Raw genomic sequence first — 22329 nt, forward strand, 5'->3', positions numbered from 1 at the left:
CTGAGACCACTACAGTGAGATTGAGGCTCTCAGACAACAGTCCTAGAGAAGCATCTTGGATCAGGTTCCCTATGCTGGAGGTTTCCTGGGAATACTCTTGGAAACAGCACCTGAAGGGAATGAAGGAAGCAGGACTGGGCAAGGGAAAGATCTGTTGAGCAGAGATGGAGTTGCAATAAAGATGTCAACAGATTGTTTGGGGAGCTCTGGGGCCCTTCAGGGTTGTCCCAAAACCAGGCAAAGGGCTGATTTCTCCCTTCTAGTCATTACTTAGGGCATGATCTCATCAAGGCCCCTTGCCACAGACAGCAGGGCCCAAGAGAACTCAGCTGCACACTGTGCTCCAGCACAGGGAAATGAGCTTCCCGGTCCTGCAGGGGTCTCTAAACAAAGCCCCACAGAGTCCTCATTCAGAAGAGAAGAGGGGCCTGCCCGGTGGCTCAGGTGGTTGGAGCTCCATGCTCCTAACGCCGAAGGCTGCCAGTTCGATTCCCACATGGGCCAGTGGGCTCTCAACCACAAGGTTGCCAGTTTGATTCCTCGACTCCCGCAAGGGATGGTGGGCAGCACCCCCTGCAACTAAGATTGAACACGGCACCTTGAACTGAGCTGCCACTGAGCTCCCAGATGGCTCAGTTGGTTGGAGCGTGTCCTCTCAACCACAAGGTTGCCGGTTCGACTCCTCGACTCCCTCCAAGAGATGGTGGGCTGTGCCCCCTACAACTAACAACGGCAACTGGACCTGGAGCTGAACTGCACCCTCCACAACTACGATTGAAAGAAGAGAAGAGCTTCACCGGCCTCAAGGCCATGGTCATAAAGATTGAACCTGATGTCTTTAAAATATGCTGCTAGAAGGCCCCACTTCCATTGTCACAATGTTCTTTCATAATCCAGTGCTGTAACGGTCCAAGAAAATTCAAAGAGCTACTTCTGACACCAATCATTTTTTCAATGTATCTCATTTGAATGCTGTTTTCATAAATTCATAAGTCGGTTTTTATAGGTCAGAGGATAGATAAAACTTGTATAAAACTGCCTAAAACCATGCCAACTAGAGCTCTTTGCCAGAAAGTGTTTAAAGGCCCCTTTGGAAATGATCAGTGGCTACTGATTTTGACTTGTTTTGTGAAGAAATAGAGTCAGAAGATTCCCTCTGACTCTCTGAGCCAAAGTGAGTGTTCCATAAGGTGACGAGACTGTTCCAAATCACTCCTGGCAAACTATTTGTTGGGCTGGTTGGGACGGGCTGGAACTTGCCCCTGTCGCTGTAATTTAGCCTCTTCTACTCAAAATGTAATCCTTAAAAAGCAACAGCACAGCACGAAGTACTTCACCTTGCATTATCTCACTTAATTATAAAATAATTTACACAAAGCCACCCATCTGGTAAGTGGCCAGGCTGGTACCGGAATCCAGGTCTGTCTGGCTGCAGAACACCAGGTTTGTTTCTAATTTTAGTATATGTGCTGCCCAAGCGAGCACAGGTTTGTTTCTTTGTATAAAGATTCTGCATCGTGGAAGAGCTCCTTTTCTTTATGTGCAAAGCTCTGGACTCTGGATCTGTTGCAGGAAGAAGTATCCTACCAAGTACTCACTTCCATTCCCCAGCCAGGGGCACAGCCCTCAGCTGTTCTCCTGAAGTTTTGACAGAGAGGAGGAGATACGAAGAAATTTACAAAACACTCTCCCATATGTTTTCTCAATTCCAACAACAACCCTTTGAGATAGAGAATTGTGTCCTGCTAACTTAGGTGATGACAAAAGGCCCAGGGAAGAGACTTGGTCAATCAGACACTACACGTTGCGGGTTCAACCCCAGCACAGGCTGGTCCCCAAGCTCTGGTCTCAGTCCCACCAGCTGGTACTCCAGGCAGTAGTTTCTGTACTCACTTCCAGGGAGCCATGGGACATCTCTCCCTTCAGGAAAACCCTTACCAAAATGAGTTTAATTTGGAAGTTGGCCGGACCTCCTTTTGTACTACTGGCCCCGTGTTTAAAGACATGGTTACTGCTTTGATCTGGCTGTTGTTTCTATGGCACCGATAACTAAATAAATATCATCTCAAGCTAGAACAGGGTGCAGAAGTGTTTACTTTTGGCTTTACTCTCCACTAATCACATACATTGTGCAGTAGAAAGAAAACATTGAGAAGTACTTTATCTGAGATCACACGGACCAGGTAATGGAGTGAGAAATAGAAAACAGGCCGATCCCATTCTGTTGCCTTTAGCATACACTGTGTTCTAACTGCAAGATGCAGGCAAATTCAAGCTTTTGACTTTTACTCCAGGTTGTGAATTCTGAGGATTTTTACTCAGTGTTTAAAATCTTGGCATTAAAAAGGAGCAGAATAGGTCAACAGAACTGCATTACACGCACAGAAATTGTTTCAGTAAATACAAAGGAAAAATGGAAACCGGTGTGGCCCTGAAGCTCAAAGGTATGGATGCTCCAGGGTGATGCATTCCTCCGGGTGATGTAGGGCGTGTGTGGGGTGGGTGTGTGTGTGTGTGTGTGTGTGTGTGTGTGTTCAGAGCTAACATTTATTGAGCACATACTATGCTTGGTGTTGCTCAAAGCACTTTAAATGTATTCTTTCATTTAACACTCACAGTATACTACGAGTTTCTTGATATTATCATTCTCGTTACATAGGTGAACAAACTAAAGCCTGGAAAAAATAAATAACTTGACCATGTTCTCTCAGCTAGTAAGTAACAAAGCAGGGATTTAAATCCAGATCTCCTGGCTCTAGAATCTACACTCTTAACCCCCATGCTATGCGTATGCAGAGACAATTTCCTTGCTAGGGACAGCACTTGCATCACGGACCCACTTTATGGGCATACAACCTGTGTGACACAGAGCCCTGGGCTCAGAGGGGATCCGCACTTGATTTAATGCTCTTGCTGTCACTGTCTTGAAATTCTAAATAATTTTGAACAAGGGACATTACATTTCCATTTTGCATTTGACCCAGAATTTATATAATCAGTCCTGGATAGGGAATACTGATCAGCAAAATCATTTCTTAAGAATGTTACTTAATTGTTTGAGATTTTTACAAAACTGAATGCTTCTGCCTTTGTATCTGTCTTCGGTACCCTTTGGATATGCTTGAATGTCCACAAGTATGTTAGAAAAATTTAAACTTACAAAGAATAGTCTTCCCAAAATTCTGAATTCTAATTTACTAATTGGGTAATGGCTTCCCTCTCACAGACAGTACTCTTTATTCAGCCATAGGTAAGGGCACATATAGCCCAGAAGACAGGGACCAGACAGCATCTCCAGGTTAAAATTAGATTCTTGGTAAGGACTGATGAGGGAAGAATAGAATGACCTTCAAAGAAGATTTTGTCCAGACTGTCAAAGTGCAAGAACAATTTAGCAGTGGGGAGAGCTTTTTAAAAACTGGCTTCTCCCTAGTAGGCCAATGCAGTGAACAGTGTTTTCCTTCCCAAAGTGATTGGACATGTTTTCTGCATAAGTTTGAAGGGCTTAGGTGGTGCCCTGTTGTATATGGACACGAAGAAGTTATGTATTTGACTAAAGGTGAATGCCACTCTCAAAGAAAGTAGTCATGGTCTAACTGAGACCAGTAGTTCAAGAAAATGGTTAGAGGAAACTAGTAATTTTTAGAGTGTATTTGTTGATTGACTAAAGAAACGAGGTACAAAGTCTCCTTGTGAAAAAATAAGTAGGAGCTAAGTCCAGATGAACTAGCTGTTTCTTTATTGCTATTTTTTAACAGTAGTGCATCTGTAGAATACAAACTACAAAAGACATAAAGGAGTATACAGAGAAAAGTATGTCTACTTCCCACCTTATCCTTTGTCCCCAATCCAGATTGCTTCCCTGAGTGTAATCCCTGTCTGTCGTGAATCCTTCTGGGGATGTCCAGGGCTAGCTGGGTCTTTATTTTAAAAAAAGGAGAAGGAAGAACAAGGAGGAGGAGGAGGAGGAGGAGAAGAAGAAGGAGAAGAAAGATAGAAAGAAACTATGTACTTAAACCAAAAAGTCTAAGACATAACTGGTATTATTAAAATAAATGCAATCTGGGGCTAATAGCTAAGGTGTATGACTAGTGAAGGATTGAAGTGAAAATGCACAAAAATTCAAATGTTTTTCTTTACTTAACTGGAAAGAATATGATGAAAGGAGTCGCATCAAAAAAGATAGATGTGTTCATCTTTTTACACTTACCCACATCCCAAAAAATGGTAAGTGGGAATTAAGAAATGGTTGAAGTTCCTGTAGAGTTAGCCTAAATTAGAACACATGCTAGACAAAAAGAGAGCTTGATGTATTTCTTTCCGTTGTAGCTACGCTCTTTGAGCGTCTACAATGTTCTGATCACTTTACTGGGTACCCAGGAAGAGAGACACAACCCGTGATGACACAGACATAGAAACACAAAGTAGTAAGAGCTATTAATATCTATTAGCGGCTAGAGCAACTTATGCCTTACTGCATTTAACCCTCACCAAAACTTCAGGGAGGCCTTGAGTTCTAGAAGCCACGTAGGTGGTAAGTATTGAAAGTGAAGTTTATCATAGCAACAAGGCAAACAATGGTAACTCCCCATAGAAGTAAGTACTCTGGGAATACAGACAAGGGGCCATTCCAATGGGGGGAGGGGACATTATTTTATTAATTTGGTTGGTTAGTAAGAATGTTCTCTTTATGCACTCACTCCCATACCCTTCCTCATTTCTCCTACATTATTCCCCCCACCACTTCCTTCCTTTACCCACCAAAACAATAACTTTCCAGACTCTGAGAAGGGAGGAAGAGATTTGTGCACCTTCGAACGAAATGGGTCCAGGTTTGGTTTCTAAACACCTTTTATTTGTTGTTATTTTTTATAGATTCAGTATCTGCAGGACATTGATTAAAAATTGCCCCAATTTTATATTGTGATTGACTCATTATTAATATGTACGTTTGTGTGCATTTTACATATACGTTTACACAAACCTATACACATGCATAAATACACAAAATAATGTGTTCCTTTAACTTGTTCTTCCTGGTAAAAACAGTGTTACACAGTCAAATCTGGAGATTTTGAACAACATAAAGCTGGAAACAAACCACTACTGTGCATACACATGAATATGAAAGAGGCTCCATCCCAGCCTAACCAAAGAGCCAAGCCAAAGGTGAAAACAAAGAAGTAATACAGTTCACCTCTCCCAGTTAGAACAAGTCTCCAGAGAACCAGAGGAGACTTGTTAGACAGATAGTTCAGGAAATAAAGTTCTAAGATTCCACATAATTTTACCTCTGAAATTTTTCAAATGATAAAAACTCAATTCATATTTTTTTCATAAATTTGATCCAGATCCCATCTTTTCTACACAATATTTGGTCTAGTAGAATTTGTTGTTGGATCCTACCGAAGTACTTAAATTCCTTTGATGGGAAAAATTGCAGATTTCGGCATTCAATTCTTATCCAAAATCAAAGACAGAAAAAAAACCCAAAAACCCACTATATCAAAAGAAAGAGTTCAGCCAACAACAAAACAAACAACAACCATTTTTTATAGAATAACTTTTCAACCTTGAAAGCCAGGGAATGGTCTGGGACGTCACTGAAAATGAGACATCTTACCTTCACAGAACCTATTTGTGTGGAAGTGTCCAATGGTGTCTGAGATCTAAATGGTACCTTATAATACTGTTTCTGCTCATATTAATTATTTTATTTTTAGTAGATACAAAAGTTTGAAATTCAAACCAGGTAACTCTCACTCATTCATTAAAAATTTTAATTATATTTATTTTGTGTAAGAAATAGGATTATACATGTTTTAAGTATACCTATAAGAAATTTTAAAAATAAATCAAAACAAATTGAAAAAGAAACCACAATTAACATCTTTGGTATGTATCTTTCCAAATCGCCTATGCGTCAGATAATAATATAAAAATACATATCATTTATATTCACAAAAATGTATGGTCACAGAAATTATGTTGATTAGTATATATTTCTGCAATATTAGTTTGAGTACCTGCATAACATTATTTTAATGTAAAAGCCATAATTTATTAAACTGGTCATTTTTAGACTTTTTCTCCCCAACTTTATTGCTATTATTTATTTTGCTCTTTTTTAAGTTGCAATGTAACCAGTCTTAACATATAACCCTAATTATTTTCTTAAAATACATTCCTGTGAATGAAATTACAGATTGAAAGAATATACACGTTTCTAAGACCTTTGCCCTACTTTGCCAAATTTATCTCCATGTAATCAGTCAGCAAATAGACACTGAGAGCCAGCTGTGTGTTCAGCTCCATGCCGGAGTCTGGGTTATACGGGGGAGTGAAATAGACACAGTGCTCGCCATTATAGAATTTACAATCTAGACAGAGACATTAAGTAAATGCCCACCTATAATAAATCACAAGGGAAAAGACCACAGCACCATGAGAAAATATAATGTGGGGATGTACATAACCCTCGGCAGGACTAGAGTAGGCCTGTCAAGAAAGCAACACAGTGACACTGCAGCTGAGACCTGATGGTGAAGAGAGGAGGGACAAACATTCTGAGAGAAGAAGTAGCAAAGGGTGCAGACTCAGAGAGCACTCCACAAAGGAACCGGAAGAAGCTGTCGGGCTAGAGCGCAGGGACTGGGACCCAGGGAGTTAAGCAGAGGCCATGCTAATTGCAACGAAAGCTATCCTTGAAGGGTTGTAAGCAGAAGAGTCACATGGTCTGATTTACGTTTTTTAAAAGATTCCCTCTGACTGCTATAAGCCGCATAAGTAGCAAGACCATTTAGGAGACTAATTCGGTTTGTCAGAAGGTCAATAATGGTGTTTTAGAAGGAGGCAGTGGCAGAAGACAGGGAAGGACTTAAGATATATTTGGATGTCAAATCAACAGGGCATGGAAACCAAAGTGAACAAAACGAACAGTGTTCCTGAACCTTCATAATACTCTTTTTATTTAAAATAATTAAAAGAATTAATAAGATAATTAAAATAATAAATATGATATTAAAATAGAATTATCCCTTAAACATTGTTTACTTGTTTATGATCAATTTGCATATTCTTTTGTCCCCTTTGCTATTAAATTGTTCTTTTTCCTGTTGCTTGTTTATGTATTAGTTTCCTAGGGCTGCCATAACAAAACACTACAAACAAGGTGGCTTAAAACAACAAATGTTTATTTTCTCACAGTTCTAGAGACTAAAGTCCAAAATCAAGGTGTTATTACAGGACTATACTCCTTCTAAAGCCTCTAGAAAAAGACCTTTCCTTGCCTCTTCCAGCTTCTGGTAGCCCAAGCGTTTCTTGGCTTGTAGACATATGTGGGGACAGAGCCAGGAGTGCAGTTTCCAGGCTCTCGGCCTCACGTGGAAAGGTGCTGGCTCAGGTAGTAAATGGCCATCAACTGTGATTGGATGGCCATCAGCTGTGACTAGTTGGCCGTCAGCTGTTACCAGTGAGCCATTGGCCACTAATATAACTGTCGTGGCTACGCTAGCAGAAAATGGGGGCTAGCAAGAGGATGGTGGCTAAGCTAGCAAGAGTGGATTGCAGAGAGGCGGATGCCGCTAGCGAGAATATAGTGGTATGACTCCCTTATCTAGGGCTCCGGGGGCGTTCCTTTTTGGCCTCACCATGTCCTGCGTTCTTATGTGGGGAGCGGGAGCTGAGACCCTACAGGCCACCCCGCACGACAAATGGCACAGCGAGCTGGGTACGGTGCCTGCCAAAGCTCCCCGAAGGGCGGTGGAGCAGTTTGTATGTATGAACACTCAGTCTCAGGAGGACCAGGAGGAGTAGCTGCTGGAGAGCTGGACCCCCATGGAGGGGTGGGAAGGTGTGGACGGTTCCCCAACCAGCATAGGCCAGAGAAAGCAAAGGTCTTGCGGCCCTGTGGGCTGGGAAGTGCTTGCTGAGGCCCTCACACCCAGGTTGGGGAGGACTTGGAGCCCTCGCCCTGTGGAGAGGGCACACATTGTGAGGCTAACGCACAGCCCTGGCGAATGACTGTGGACTATGGGGAATGGGCTTCATCCCTGATTTGATGGACCACTTAACTGTTTGCTTGGGAACGTACCACCATGTTGTGGAACTGGCTGATGTTTGCTTTTGTGTCTCGACCAGCCGCTGTGGAGAATATGTGAGAAAGACTGACTGTGCCCAGGAAGTCTGGCTGTGCCCAGAGAGAGTGGCGGTGCCCTGAGAAGCCCTGGCTGAGCCCAGGAAGTCTGGTTGTGCCCAGAGAGAGTGGCAATGCCCTGAGAACCCTGGCTGAGTCCAGGAAATCTGGCTGTGCCCAGAAGGACTGGTGGTGCCCTGAAAAACCCTGGCTGTGCCCAGAGATCCTGGCTGTGTCCAGGATATTGCATTCACCTCCAGGCTCCTCGCACAGGGCTCCTCAAGGAAGATGCTTGTCGCGTAGATTGTGAAGCGAGACCCTGTAGGGGTGGAGTGTGGGGACAGAGCCAGGAGCGCAGTTGGCCGTCAGCTGTAACCAGTGAGCTATTGGCCACTAATATAACTGCTGTGGCTACGCTAGCAGTAAATGGGGGCTACCAAGAAGATGGTGGCTGAGCTAGCAAGAGTGGATTGCAGAGAGGCGGATGCCGCCAGCGAGAATATAGTGGTATGACTCTCCTATCTATGGATCTGTGGGTGTTCCTTTTTGGCCTACATCCTGCGTTCTTATGTGGGGAGCGGGACCAGAGACCCTGCAGGCTGCCCTGCACAACATATTATTTCAATCTCTTCCATCTTCACACGAGGTTCTCCTTGTGTGTCTGTCTGTAACTCCTTCTCCCATAATCCAATCCACCAGGCATATTGGATTAGGGGCCCACCCTATTCCAATCTCTTCTTAGCTAATTATATCTGGCATGCCCCTATTTCCAAATGTCACATTCTCCAGGGAGGTTACAACCTCCAGGGAGGTTAAGACTTTGACATACCTTTCTGGGGGACACAATTCAACCCTTAAAGACTCGAAAGAGATCTTTATATGCTACAAATACTTTTCTCAGTTTGTCATTTGCCTTTTTACCTTATTTATGATGTTTAGGACAGATGTAGGCGGTTTAAATTTTGTGAATTTAATCTATCGATTTTTCTTTTATTCAGTAAATATCTGTGGAGTGCCTACTGTTTACCCAACGCTGTTCTAGAAGCTCTCAATCCAAAGATAAATGAGCATGGGTGGCTCCCCACTATATGCTGATGGTCTAGGAGGCAGGTATGTAAACAAATATAATATAATCACTGCAATAATAGAGATTTGAACTAAGTAGAGAGTGGTACAATAAGGAAAGAGCCCGCTGAGTTTGGGCAGCTGGGGAAGCTGCACAGAAGAGGTCCTTGGGTGGTAGTTAAGGAAACCAAGTTTCACTAATTATGCCTTAACCGTGAAGGCTCCTGGTCAGCTGTGCATAAAGTAGGCAAAGTATGCCCCACAGACCACAGCATCAGCATCACGTGGCAGCTTGTTAGAAATGCAGGAGCTCAGGCTCCACCCCAGGTGGACTGAATCAAAACCTACATCCCTGGATGACTTGAATACGCATGATCGTTGGAGAGGCACTGTCCCTATTCTTTGGAAGTTCTTTTTTCAGGTTTACAGTCACAGGCCTCCATCTGTGATTATAAGGACATAATTGGAAACTCCCCAAGAAGCCTTGCTATCCAAAGGCAAACTTTTAAACCCTTCCCATGTGTTATGTCAAGATACTGATTAGTACATCACATGGGCAGCCTTCACCAAATTGCTTCATAATCCATGGGAAAAGAGACCCAGTTTGCACATTTCAGGGTAAGCTCTGTGGAAGCCAAAGGATGATTTGCTCTAGAGGTGACCCTGGCATGCCCCTGTGATTCAGACCGAAGATAAGCTTCCAAATCCATGCCCTGGGTCAGCTGTTCAAGGGGGATTTGTTGCCTCCATTATAATTGGTCTCCCGCTTGTATTTTGAGCAGGTGGCTCAGGGAAAAAGGAAACTTTATTTATTTAAGCAGTTGAATAAAGGAAGCATCTCTTTGGGAAAGACAGAGACAGGAGCGGTTTCTGGTGTGGTAATTGGGTAGAGCAAGCCAGAGGAGGTGGGGGTAAAGGAGAAAGTGATGAGCAGAGAAAAGGGAACTGAGAACTCGGGGAAGAGGAGGGGAACTCTCTCATCAAAGTGTAACAGCTGCTGGGTCACTCAAAACCAGTCCTGTTTACTTGAAAGCCAAGTTCAGTTGTGTGAAGAAAAGGAAGGAACGCAAGGTGGGTGAGTAGGATGCAGACATCAGATACCGCAGTCCCCAGATAGTACATGGAAACAAGCGACATGGCTGAGGTCAGCCTTCAGGCACTCTGCTGGGTGTGTACTCCCTGCCCACACAACCTCTTCCTTGGTTAACTCGATCATGGGTTTTAGTAGAACAAAGACTAGAGTCTATCTTAATACATGCGTAAAGATGGTGTGGGGCCAGAGCCAGGAGTGCAGTTTCCAGGCTCTCGCCCTCATGTGGAAAGGTGCTCATTTGGATAGTAAATGGCCATCAAGTGTGATTGGATGGCCATCAGCGGTGGCTAGTTGGCCACTGGCTGTAACCCGTGAGCCATTGGCCACTAATATAACTGCCGTGGCTATGCTGGCAGAAAATGGGGGCTAGCAAGAAGATGGTGGCTGAGCTAGCAAGCACAGATTGCAGTTGGCACGGCGGATTGCAGTTAGAAAGTGGGGTTGGCTGGTTGGCAGAGAAGTGGACGGCAGGTTGTGGATAGTGTGGCTCCCACTTCCTGTGTCTCCAGCCCAGCCACCAGCGAGAATATAGTGATATAACTCCCTATCTATGGCTCCGTGGGTGTTCCTTTTTGGACTCACCACATCCTGCGTTCTTATGTGGGGAGCGGGACCAGAGACCCCACATGACACCCTGCATGACAGATGGCATAATACACTTGATATATGCAGAACAGAGGCATTTAACGCAAGCAATTACCTGGACCACTTTTCATTGCCTTCCTCATAGACATCCTGCTCACCAAGAACCTGTCACTAATTTTAGAGAGAACTTACGGGAATTCATTTCAACTCAACAAATACATAGCAAGACTCGCTACCTGCCTTTTATTTATTGTGCAGGTCAGGACCACCATGTACCGTTGGACAGATGGACGCTGCTCAACTCCAGGCAATCTTCTTCAGAGCTGTGTGCTATACAATCCATGCCAGTATACGCTGTTGCACTGGAGACTGGGGTGGATGGAGGTGATTAAGACAAGGTACCTCTATTCAAGAACTTACAATTTAACATAACAATAAGTAGCTAGGAAAACACATCTAGGAGAAACCCTCAAATTTCTTATGACCTATGAAAATGAGAACTGGAAACTTTAAAATCCATTTATGTTCCTATGATGTGCATAGAGATTATTTGGGGGTTTGTAGGCTTTTTTTTTTTAATTGGGGAATATTGTGGGGAATATTGGGGAACAGTGTGTTTTTCCAGGACCCATCAGCTCCAAGTCAAGTCATTTTTCTCAATCTAGCTGTGGAGGGCTAAGCTCAGCTCCAAGTCAAGTCGTTGTTTTCAATTTAATTGTGGAGAGCGCAGCTCACTGGCCCATGTGGGAATAGAAATGGCGACCTGGGTGTTATGAGCACTGCGCTCTAACCAACTGAGCCAACCGGTCACCCTATAGGCAATTTTTGAATAATTTTTGTTGGAGATTTCAAATTTCTGTTATTTTTGAGTTGCCTCTGTTTAAAATGTATAACCTGACCTCTATGACTACTTTACCTTTCCTGTGAAATTAGAATATTTTTAGGCAAAAAAATTTTTTTAAATAAAACAGTGAGAATATGGAATGCTTTGCCACGCAGAATGTCACAGGCCGCAGCCATCTGACAATTCCATCACTAGATTTTCTTATAAAGGGAAAGCTTGCTTCGTTTCATTTTTTTTCTAATTCAGTCTAATGGTGATCAATTTCAATGCCTAGCCATGGACATACAAATTTTGAAGCAACAAATTTTAAGACTTTGAAAGCTATTAGTTCATTGTGAGTATAAACTCATTTTTAAATACTTTTAAATTTTTATTCATAAAAATATCATATGCCCCTATCACACAACATATACAAAAGTTAATTCAACTTGGATCATAGACCTAAATGTAAGAATTAAAACTGTAAAACTTTCCTAGAAGATGTGCTCCCTTCAGCAGCACATATAATAAAACTTTCCTAGAAGAAATTATAAGCATTAATCTTCACGACCTTGGATTAGGCAATGGTTTCTTAGAGATGACTTCCAAAGCAGAAGTGACAAAAGAAAAATAAATTAATTGGACTTCATTAAAATTAAAATTTTTTGTGTTTCAAAAGACACCACCAAGAAAGGGGAAAAACCTACGGAATGGGAGAAAATATTTCAAATCATATATGTAATAAGTCCCTTATAAGCTATATAAAGAACTCTTATAATTCACCAGCAAAAAGACAAATAACCCAACTAAACAATGGTGCAAAGAATTTGAATAGTCATTTTTCCCAAAAAAGATATATAAATGGCAAGTACATGAAAAGATGCTTAATATCATTAGCCACTAGAAAAAACGCATCTCAAAGCTATAATGAGATACCACTTTATATGCACTAGGATGGCTTTATTCAAAAAGATGGATAATAACAAGTATTGTTGGTAAGGATGTAAAAAAAGATTGGAAGGCTTGTATAATGCTAGTGGGGTTGCAAAATGGTGCAACCATTTGAGAAAAATTTGGTAGTTCCTCATAAAGATTCCTCAAAAGTTTAGACATAGAGTTACCGTATGACCCATTCCACTCCCAGGTATATACCCAAGATAATTGAAATACATTCCACACAAGAACTTGTACACAAATGTTCATAGTAGCATTATTCATAATATCCAAGAAATGGAACCAGCTTACATGTCCATCAACTGATGAACTGACAATATGTAATATATTCATATTATGAAATATTATTTGACCCTGAAGTCTCTTACATGAGGCTTCAAGACACACTCAACACTGAATCTTCCAAAAAGTACATTTACACATTGAAAGAGTTAGGAACAAAGAGTCATAATATCTGCAACTTAAATTGTTCAGTAATAATAATAACAACAATAATAATGTGTGAATATATAGAGATAAGGTAAACATGGCAATAATAGTGAGAGGTTAAGGTATATAGTAGTTCACTATATTAGCCATGAAGCTTTTCTCTAAATTTGAGCTTTATTTTCAAAATAAATGTTAAAAATAATAAGGTGGACTAAATACAGTGACTCTAATTTGGGGGACTTAAATCACGGTCCCTAAAATTTACTGTTACCTAAAATATTAGATGGGGTGTTGGCAAAGGGCAGTAAAAACAGCATCCCCACCACACCACCTGCCCAGTCTTGGATTCTGAGGTGGGCTTCTTGATGATGGGTGGTATATGGAGAAGAAAACATATCCTATCCCAGCCGGTTACTTCAGAGTCCCCATCCTTACTGTTGGCTAGTCAAGGTACCAGTTTGGAGTGCTGTCATGTGGATTTCTTCTCCTGCTCCTTTATTCCAAAACAATTTTTAAGTGTTTATCTATGTTATAAAAACTTTATTTCTATACACATAAGACAATGGCTGAAAGGATACCTACTAAACTTGCAGGGAAAGAAGGAAAGAGAAGTGAAAAAAGGATTTCTACTTTTTACTTCACATATTTACATATATCTCTATTATTTTAATTTAATACTTTAGTATTCATCATGAGTAGGTACTAGTTTCTGGGATGAAATTCCACGATCTCAATAATTTGCTTTGAAACATTCCAGTAAAGAATAAAAGGGGAAAAAAAATAAGTAAATGCAGCAGCAAAATCTTGATAATTATTGAATCAAGGTGATGCCCAGATTCTCTACTTTTGTGTATATTTGAAATTTTTTTATAATAAAAATTTTAAAAGATCACCGTAAAAAAAAATTTTTAAGAGCTATAGAATGAGGGAGAATAAAGTAGCACCCATTCCACCAAACTATATGAACTCTCTGTCTTGTTTTTGAAAAATATCTAAGTTCATTGGAAAATGCTTACTTTATATCGGGGATTGGCAATACTTTTCTGTAACGGGCTGGAATAGTAAATATTTTAGTTTTTACAAGGCTACAGTCTGTGCTATAATGACTCAGTTCTACCGTAGTGGAGCAAAAACAGCCACAGACAATACATAAAAAAATGCATGCAGCTGTGTTCCAATAAAATTTTATTATGGACACAAATTTGAGTTGCATATAATTTTCACATGTCACAACATGTTATTCTTTTGATTTTTTTCAACCATTAAAAACGTAAATCCGTTCTTAGCCCGTAGGCCATACAGGAGAAAAAGATTATGGGCCGGATTTGGCCCCCAGGCCATATTTTGCCAACCCCTGCTCTACATTATCTGAAAACTCTTACTTTATATATATTTTATTCTTCAGCATTTTCCCTTTTTTTTTTTACAATAAACATATACTTCTGATAAATAATGTTTTTAAAACAATAATTTCACTCTCCCCGAGAATTGAGACAGGAAGATCTACCACGGAGAATAAGCTCCTGCTCATCTGTCCTGACCATCTTCTGGAGCCCAGATCGAATTAAAAAAAAAAAAAACTTCTGAAGATTTCCTTCCTGTTCTGGGATTCTGTCTCCTCACACAATCAAATGCCTGTAACATAATTCCTTTCAATTTGGAAAGCAATCCTCTCTCTTGCTTCACTCTGAAAGTATATTTCCGAAATTAGTCCTCTAGGCTGAGGGGCCTCCTCCCCCATCTGGGCAAATGTGATTAGCAATCGCATCTGGTGTTCAGGGAACCAGGCAATCTCGCTCCTCTCCAAGCCTGGAAATGTGAAACACAGTAAAAGAAAAAAAAGAAAGAAAAGAAGAAAAAAAAACAACCCTGCCGAAGGCCACAAGGGGGCAGAGAACCTGCAACCCACAGAAGAAGCGGGTTGGCCCCAGAGAGAACATACTCTTTTGTAAATTGCCCCTATTATCTAAATCCCTTTGAGAAACCAGATGGATAGTATAAAGACTTCGATTTATTCACATGAAATGGTAATTCACAAAATTAAGTGTGCCTTTTTCTTGAAGCCTAGATAACTAGGGTCTTTCAAAAAGGCCAAGGCAAATTGTTTTGTTTTGTTTTCTCTTGTGGTCCAAGGTCTGGAAAATTTGCACATTTTCCTTCCCAAACGGGGAGATTTGTTCTAGCTCACAAGCAGCCATTGCTTTGCAAAAATAGTCTTTTTCATTGTTTCATATGTAACAAAAACCAACCAAGTTAAATTTAAGGGGGGAAAGTTCTCATTTATTACAACTACCCTATTTCCCCCCCTTTTTCTGCCTCCACCCCCACTTCGGTTCAAGCCATTGTTTCTCAGTCTAGTTGTGTAGGACACAGCTCCCTGGCCCATGCTGGTATTATGAGCCTTGCACTCTCCAGGCCCAGGCAGTCCGTGGGCAGCTCTTGCCGGCTGCCGGCCACTCATGCTGGCCACCAGCGGCTCAGGCCAGCAGCACACTCCAGGGAGAGCCATTGTTCACAATTGTAGCTGTAGAGGGCGCAGCTCTCTGGCCCATCTGGGAATCGAACCGGTGACCTTGGCGTTAGGACCACCTGAGCCACCGGGCTGGCCCACAACTACCCCATTTTTAAAAATCTGGGAATCAAATGCAGAAGTACAAAGGATATAGACAAAGGAACCACAACTAAATCAATTTAACCATATAAGTTATTCCAAAGCAGACATATCTCCTTTTACTGCCCCTCACTTTATTGTCCTTCACAGGTATTGCCTTTTTTAGAAAGGAAAGATAAGACCCTCCATCAGCTAAAAAATTAGGACTCGGTTTATCACCATACTTGCTTTATTACAGTGGTCTGGAACCAAACCCACAGTATCTTCGGAGTATCCCTGTACAGTATCCTAATATTATTTCCTAATTGTGATATGATATTGTGATTTACAGTAAGAAATATTTATTTGGTCTTGGTCCCTGATTCCCGGCACAGAGCTCCTAAAACCCTTGGAATTTCCTAAGTGACTAGAGCAGCAAGGTGTCTTTTGTTATGGAAATGAGGTGATTTTTGGAAAGCACCTGAGGTAGGCGCAGGTTGCCAGGGAGCAAACCTAGTGATTAGAGGGCTGGAACTTTCAGCCACACCCCCTGCATTCCAGGGAGGGTAGAAACAGCACGATCATCAATGGACACTGATTTAATCATTCGTGCAACCCCATAAAACCCCAGAAAGGGTCGGAGAGCTTCCAGGTTGGTGAACACGTGGAGGTTTGTAGAGACTGCTGAGCTTGGAGAGGGCGTGAAAGTGCCACACCCATTGCGAAAACCTTACCCAGTGCATCTGGCTGTTCCTGAGTTATATCCTTTTATAATAAACCGGTAATCTGGTAAGTAAAATGTTTCCCTGAGGTCTGAGCGCTTCTCTAGCAAATGAGGGGAACCCAAAGAGGGGGACCAAGGAACCGCCAATCTAAAGCCTGTCCATCACAAGCCCAGGTAATAACCCAAACTTTCGACTGGCATCTGAAGTAGGGAAATAGGGTGGAGAGGCAAGAGGACTGAACCTTTGGGATTGACACCATCTCAGGGTACATCATGTTAGAATGGAATTGCATTATAGGACACCCAGCTGGTGTCCTGGGGAAATGCTGCCAGGAACCCACCCCCACACATTTGGTGACCAGAAGTGAAGGGTTCTGAGTGAAAAGCAAAGGAAACACACAGGTGGAAAACTGTGTTTCTAAAAGACTAAATGATACACAAGTGTAAAAGAAATATAAAAATTTAAGTTTTGCCTTTTCCAAATAGCAAATAATAAACAACGGCTAATGGTAACTGTCATGCGGAGCATCAGGCGGGGTCTCAGCTCCCGCTCCCCACATAAGAACACAGGATATGGTGAGGCCAAAAAGGAACACCCACGGAGCCATAGATAGGGGAGTCACACCACCATAGAACTCGCTGGCGGTTGGGTTGGAGACACAGGAAGCAGGAGCCACACGATCCGCAACTTGCGGTCCACTTCTCTGCCAACCAACCAACCCCACTTTCTAACTGCAACCCGCCGTGCCAACTGCAATCTGCACTTGCTAGCTCAACCACCAACTCCTTGCTAGCCCCCTTTTTTTTGCTAGCGTAGCCACGGCAGTTATATTAGTGGCCAATGGCTCACTGGTTACAGCTGACGGCCAACTAGCCCCAGCTGATGGCCATCGATCACAGTTGATGGCCATTTACTACCTGAGCCAGCACCTTTCTATGTGAGGCCGAGAGCCTGGAAACTGCACTCCTGGCTCTGGCCCCACAGTAACTGTATCTAATATTTATTCAGCACTAAGTACCACTTATTATACCAAGTACTTTTCATGTGTTATTTAATAATCACCTTGAACCTGGGCATACATAATACTGTTGTTCCCTTCTTATAAATGCAAAACTATTTCTCTCACCTGAACATTCCTAGACTCAGTCCTGCCTAGTCAGCATATGCTACTCCCTTGCAAGTTTCCACCTAAAAGAGGAAATCTATGTAAGCTTCCTTATGTTAACAAACATAATTATTCTTCATAAATAGGAACAGACAACCGAGAATCACAACACAAGAGCAAAACACTTGACCTCACTTCCACCTCCAGCTGTGTCCCATGTTTCACCTTTCCATCACAGAAAAACTCCTTAAAAGTTTCTATACTTCCTGTCCCCAATTTTTTTGCCCACTCTCTTATTTAAAAATGTTTTATTGTGGGAAATCCACATGACACACTTTACCATCTGTCATGCAGGGAGGCCTGCGGGGTCTCAGCTCCTGCTCCCCAGATAAGAACGCAGGACATGGTGAGGCCAAAAAGGAACACCCCTGGAGCCATAGATGGGGGAGTCATACCACTATAGTCTCGCTGGTGGCTGGGTTGGAGACACAGGAAACAGGATCCACACGATCTGCAAATCGCCATCCTAACTGCAATCCGCGCTTGCCAGCTACCATCTTGCTAGCCCCCATTTTCTGCTAGCGTAGCCACAGCAGTTATATTAGTGGCCAATGGCTCACTGGTTACAGCTGACGGCCAACGAGCCACAGCTGATGGCCATCCAATCACAGTTGATGGCCATTTACTACCTGAGCCAGCACCTTTCCACGTGAGGCCGAGAGCCTGGAAACTGCACTCCTGGCTCTGGCCCCATGCCATCCTAACCATTTTAAAGAATACAGTCCAGTAGTGTTAAGTAGATTCACAGTACTGTACTGTATAGCCAATCTCCAGAGCTTCTGCAGCCTCCCAAATCGAAACTCTTATTCTCATGAAACAGCACCTCCCCTTTACCCATTTCCTCACCCAGCCCCTGGCAACCTCCATTCTCCTTCTGAGTTTGACTCGTCTGGATACCTCATATAAGTGGAATCATGCAATATTTGTCTTTTTGTGGCTGGTTCGTTTCACTCAGCATAATGTCCACAAGCGCCATTTATGTTGTAGCCTGTGTCAGAATTAGCTTCCTTTTTAGGGCTGAATAATATTCCATAGTGATATATGCATTCCAAATTTGTTTATACATTCATCCGTAATGAACTTTTGTCTTTTACCTAACCCTGCAGGTGATTCTGATACAGGCTTAAGTTTAAGAACCATGGCTCTAAAAGTTTCAATGGGATTTTTTCGTTTCTTTTTAGACTTTCCCCCGGAAAAAAAATACCATGAGTGGGGCTCTGGTAATGAAAGTGTTTGGAGCCAAAACAAAGTGATCTGGTGAGTCATTGGTGGGTGTTTGTAAACTGGGAGCTTGTGGGGACAGAGCCAGGAGTGCAGTTTCCAGGCTCTCAGCCTCACGTGGAAAGGTGCTGGCTCAGGTAGTAAATGGCCATCAACTGTGATCAGATGGCCATCAGCTGTGGCTAGTTGGCCGTTGGCTGTAACCAGTGAGCCACTGGCCACTAATATAACTGCTGTGGCTACGCTAGCAGAAAATGGGGGCTAACAAGAAGATGGTGCTGGCAAGCGAGGATTGCAGTTACCATGGCGGATTGCAGTTACCAAGTGAGGTTGGTTGGCAGAGAGAAGTGTACAGCAGGTTGCAGATCGAGTGGCTCCTGCTTCCTGTGTCTCCAACCCAGCCTCCAGCGAGACTATAGTGGTGTGACTCCCCTATCTATAGCTCTGTGGGTGTTCCTGTTTGGTCTCACCATGTCCTGCATTCTTATGTGGGGAGCAGGACCAGAGACCCCGCCTGACACTCTGCATGACTGTCATGCAGGGTGGCCTGCGGGGCCCTGCTCCCCACATAAGAATGCAGGATATGGTGAGGCCAAAAAGGAACACCCACGGAGCCATAGGTAGGGGAGTCATACCACTATATTCTCGCTGGCAGCTGGGTTGGAGACACAGGAAACAGGAGCCACACTGTCTGCAACCCGCTGTCCTAACTGCAGTCCATGCTTGCCAGCTACCATCTTCTTGCTAGCCCTCCTTTTCTGCTAACATAGCCACGGCAGTTATATTAGTGGCCAATGGCTCACTGGTTACAGCTGACGGCCAACTAGCCACAGCTGATGGCCATCCAATCACAGTTGATGGCCATTTACTACCAGCACCTTTCCACGTGAGGGCGAGAGCCTGGAAACTGCACTCCTGGCTCTGTCCCCACAATGACAAAAGCCAAAAGTTATTGTTTTATTAAAGATGCGTACTTTGGATGGCCTCACTGTAAAAGAGAGGTATGATCTTTCTCCACAAAAGATTATATTTCTCAAAGTTACCTTCCTTCTCTGGGGCCTCCTGAACAAAATGATCTTAGAAATAGTTTTGTAACAATTACTAATATCAACAATAACAGCCTCTTTTCTTTTATACTAAAAGGAAGATTTTTAGAGACATGTTTAGAATTTTAATATACCTACTGCAAAGAAATATTACGTAGTTGTCAACATAACCTTATGATGTCTGGTGCTGCCAGAAAGATAAATACGACTCGTATATATGTATGAAAAGAATAAACTTAATAATATCAGGCAGGATATAAATGATAAATGTCTAACTAGTGCGTTGTTTTGTGCACCTGAAACTAATAAAAAAATGTTATAAAAGAAAAAGAAAAATGGCACAATAAAATAATAATAATAATAATAATAATATCAGGCAAAAGTGAGACTAAAATTTTCATCCAAAGAATTCTAAATGTTTGCAAAAGTGAGTTATGCTATTGTGGTAACTCTTGCCAAATTATGTTAACTTGTGATTTTCTGAAACGTTGTTTGGGAAATGTGAACTCCAAGGAAATAAATTAATTGGAAGAGAAAGCATTGCATTCTCCATGTGAAAAGATGTAAGACGAATTAGAGTGTTTCCTTTACAGAGAGGTTATATGTAGAGAGCACCAACAAGGAGACGAGAAAGACAGTAAAACTCCTCCAACAACATGTTCATAAATCTCAGCAAAATTTTTCTAGTCCCTCAACTTGTTTCAAGTTGTAACAAGTCAAAATACTCCAGTAAATTGGCTTTAACTCATGCGTGATATTATTAGGTGTTGAAGTGAAGTAATTGGTGACTTGGCTTCCTTAATCTGATCAAAATTAAAATCCTCCTCCCTCTCATCCCTTTTCTTTCAAAAAATGGTATTCATTTTTGTCTGTTACTATGCTCTTTAGTTCAAGGTCTCAGCTTCCAGTTTTGTTTATTGAATATTAATAAGTCACATTTACTGAGCTGTTGCTCTCGGCCAGACATGAAGGACTTGCTTTCATGATTTCATTCAACAATCCCTATATGCTCGTAAAGTGGAAGACATGCCCTCTTTGCAGATGAGGGACCTGGAGAGAGATTCGGGAACTTGCCCAAGATCTCACTGTGATAATTGGTATAAGCACTATCAGGAAGCAAACAATGCTCTGTCTCATGCAAAAACAATGCTCTATCTCATGTTCCTAACCAAATATAAAAACAACAAGAACCAAACAAACCAAACATGCATGATGTCCTGGAATAGAGATGAACTGTCTGGGAAGTACTTGCAGAGTTGAAGTATAGTAAGTGGAGACTTTAATTCCATTAAGGGGATCAAGTGGTGTGTAAAGAACGTTATAGTTCCCAGGAAACCCCTGGAAGGTCGTGCTCCTCACAGAAAAAGAAAGATGGAGGGGAGGATTTTTCTGCACAAGCCTTTAGAGCAGTGGTTCTCAAAGTGTGGTCCATGGAACACCAAGACCAGCAGCCCCGAGAGCTTGTTAGACAGGAAAACCATAAGGCCCCACTCCAGAGCTATTGAATTACAAACTCTGGAGTAAAGTCCAGCAGCCTACGTTTTAACAAGCCCTCCAGATGATTCTGATGCGAGATCCAGTTTGAGAACCACGGCTTTAGAGTTTTATTTTGTGAATGACTAGGAACTCGGATCAACACAACTTATTCCACACAACATTTGCATGGTTAGATTTTGGACCCCGTTTACAGGGCACGTTAACATGAACATATTTGAGAATATTAATCCAATTCAGCTATGTGTTTTACCACCATTGCCTAACTTCGTGCTTTGATCCTGTACGTTTAAACTAACAATAGCAAACATTTTTCAAGGACTGACTATTCTAAATGTTTTACATTGATGACCTCACTGAGTCTTCATAACAACCTGTAAGGGGTGTGCTAGCCTTACCCTCTTTTTAGCAATGAAGACACTAAGGCTGAGAGAGGTTAAGTAACCTGCCCAGGTCACAGCATGAATACTTGACAGTGAAGATTTCAATCTTCCTAACTGCTAAACTACTTGGGGCCAAAACCTGTTTCAAAAGAAATCTATTTGAAGGAGATTTCTAGGAAAAAACAAATTCTACCCAGAAACTTAAATATTGAAGAATTTGTATCCTCTCTGTTAAGCCAGTCAATCGATAGGAGGCAAATATCAGAGTCCTTCCAAATATAGTATCGTGACACTCAAAGAGTCTTCAGAAACTTAGGTTAGTTCCTTGGGATGTTTGGAAGAGATGTTACACTTAGGAGATTTCGTGGATGTACTGATGTTAAGATTTGATGAGGCTATTTCTGAAGCAATTTGTCTTCTTCTATCTCCGAATGATGCTATCATCATCATCCTGTAGAAGTGCATTTATCCCCAGATATGCCACAAAGCATATCACACCGATAGATCCCATATCCACTCCGTTTGTCATACTTTGGCCTAGACTAGAAACATAGTATATAGAAAGAAAGATTATTACTGCAAGCTACATGACTTCTAGTCTCAATGTTTAATTATTGGTTTG

Source organism: Rhinolophus ferrumequinum, chromosome 20 (genome assembly GCF_004115265.2).
Source record: "Rhinolophus ferrumequinum isolate MPI-CBG mRhiFer1 chromosome 20, mRhiFer1_v1.p, whole genome shotgun sequence".
Classification (NCBI taxonomy): Eukaryota; Metazoa; Chordata; class Mammalia; order Chiroptera; family Rhinolophidae; genus Rhinolophus; species Rhinolophus ferrumequinum.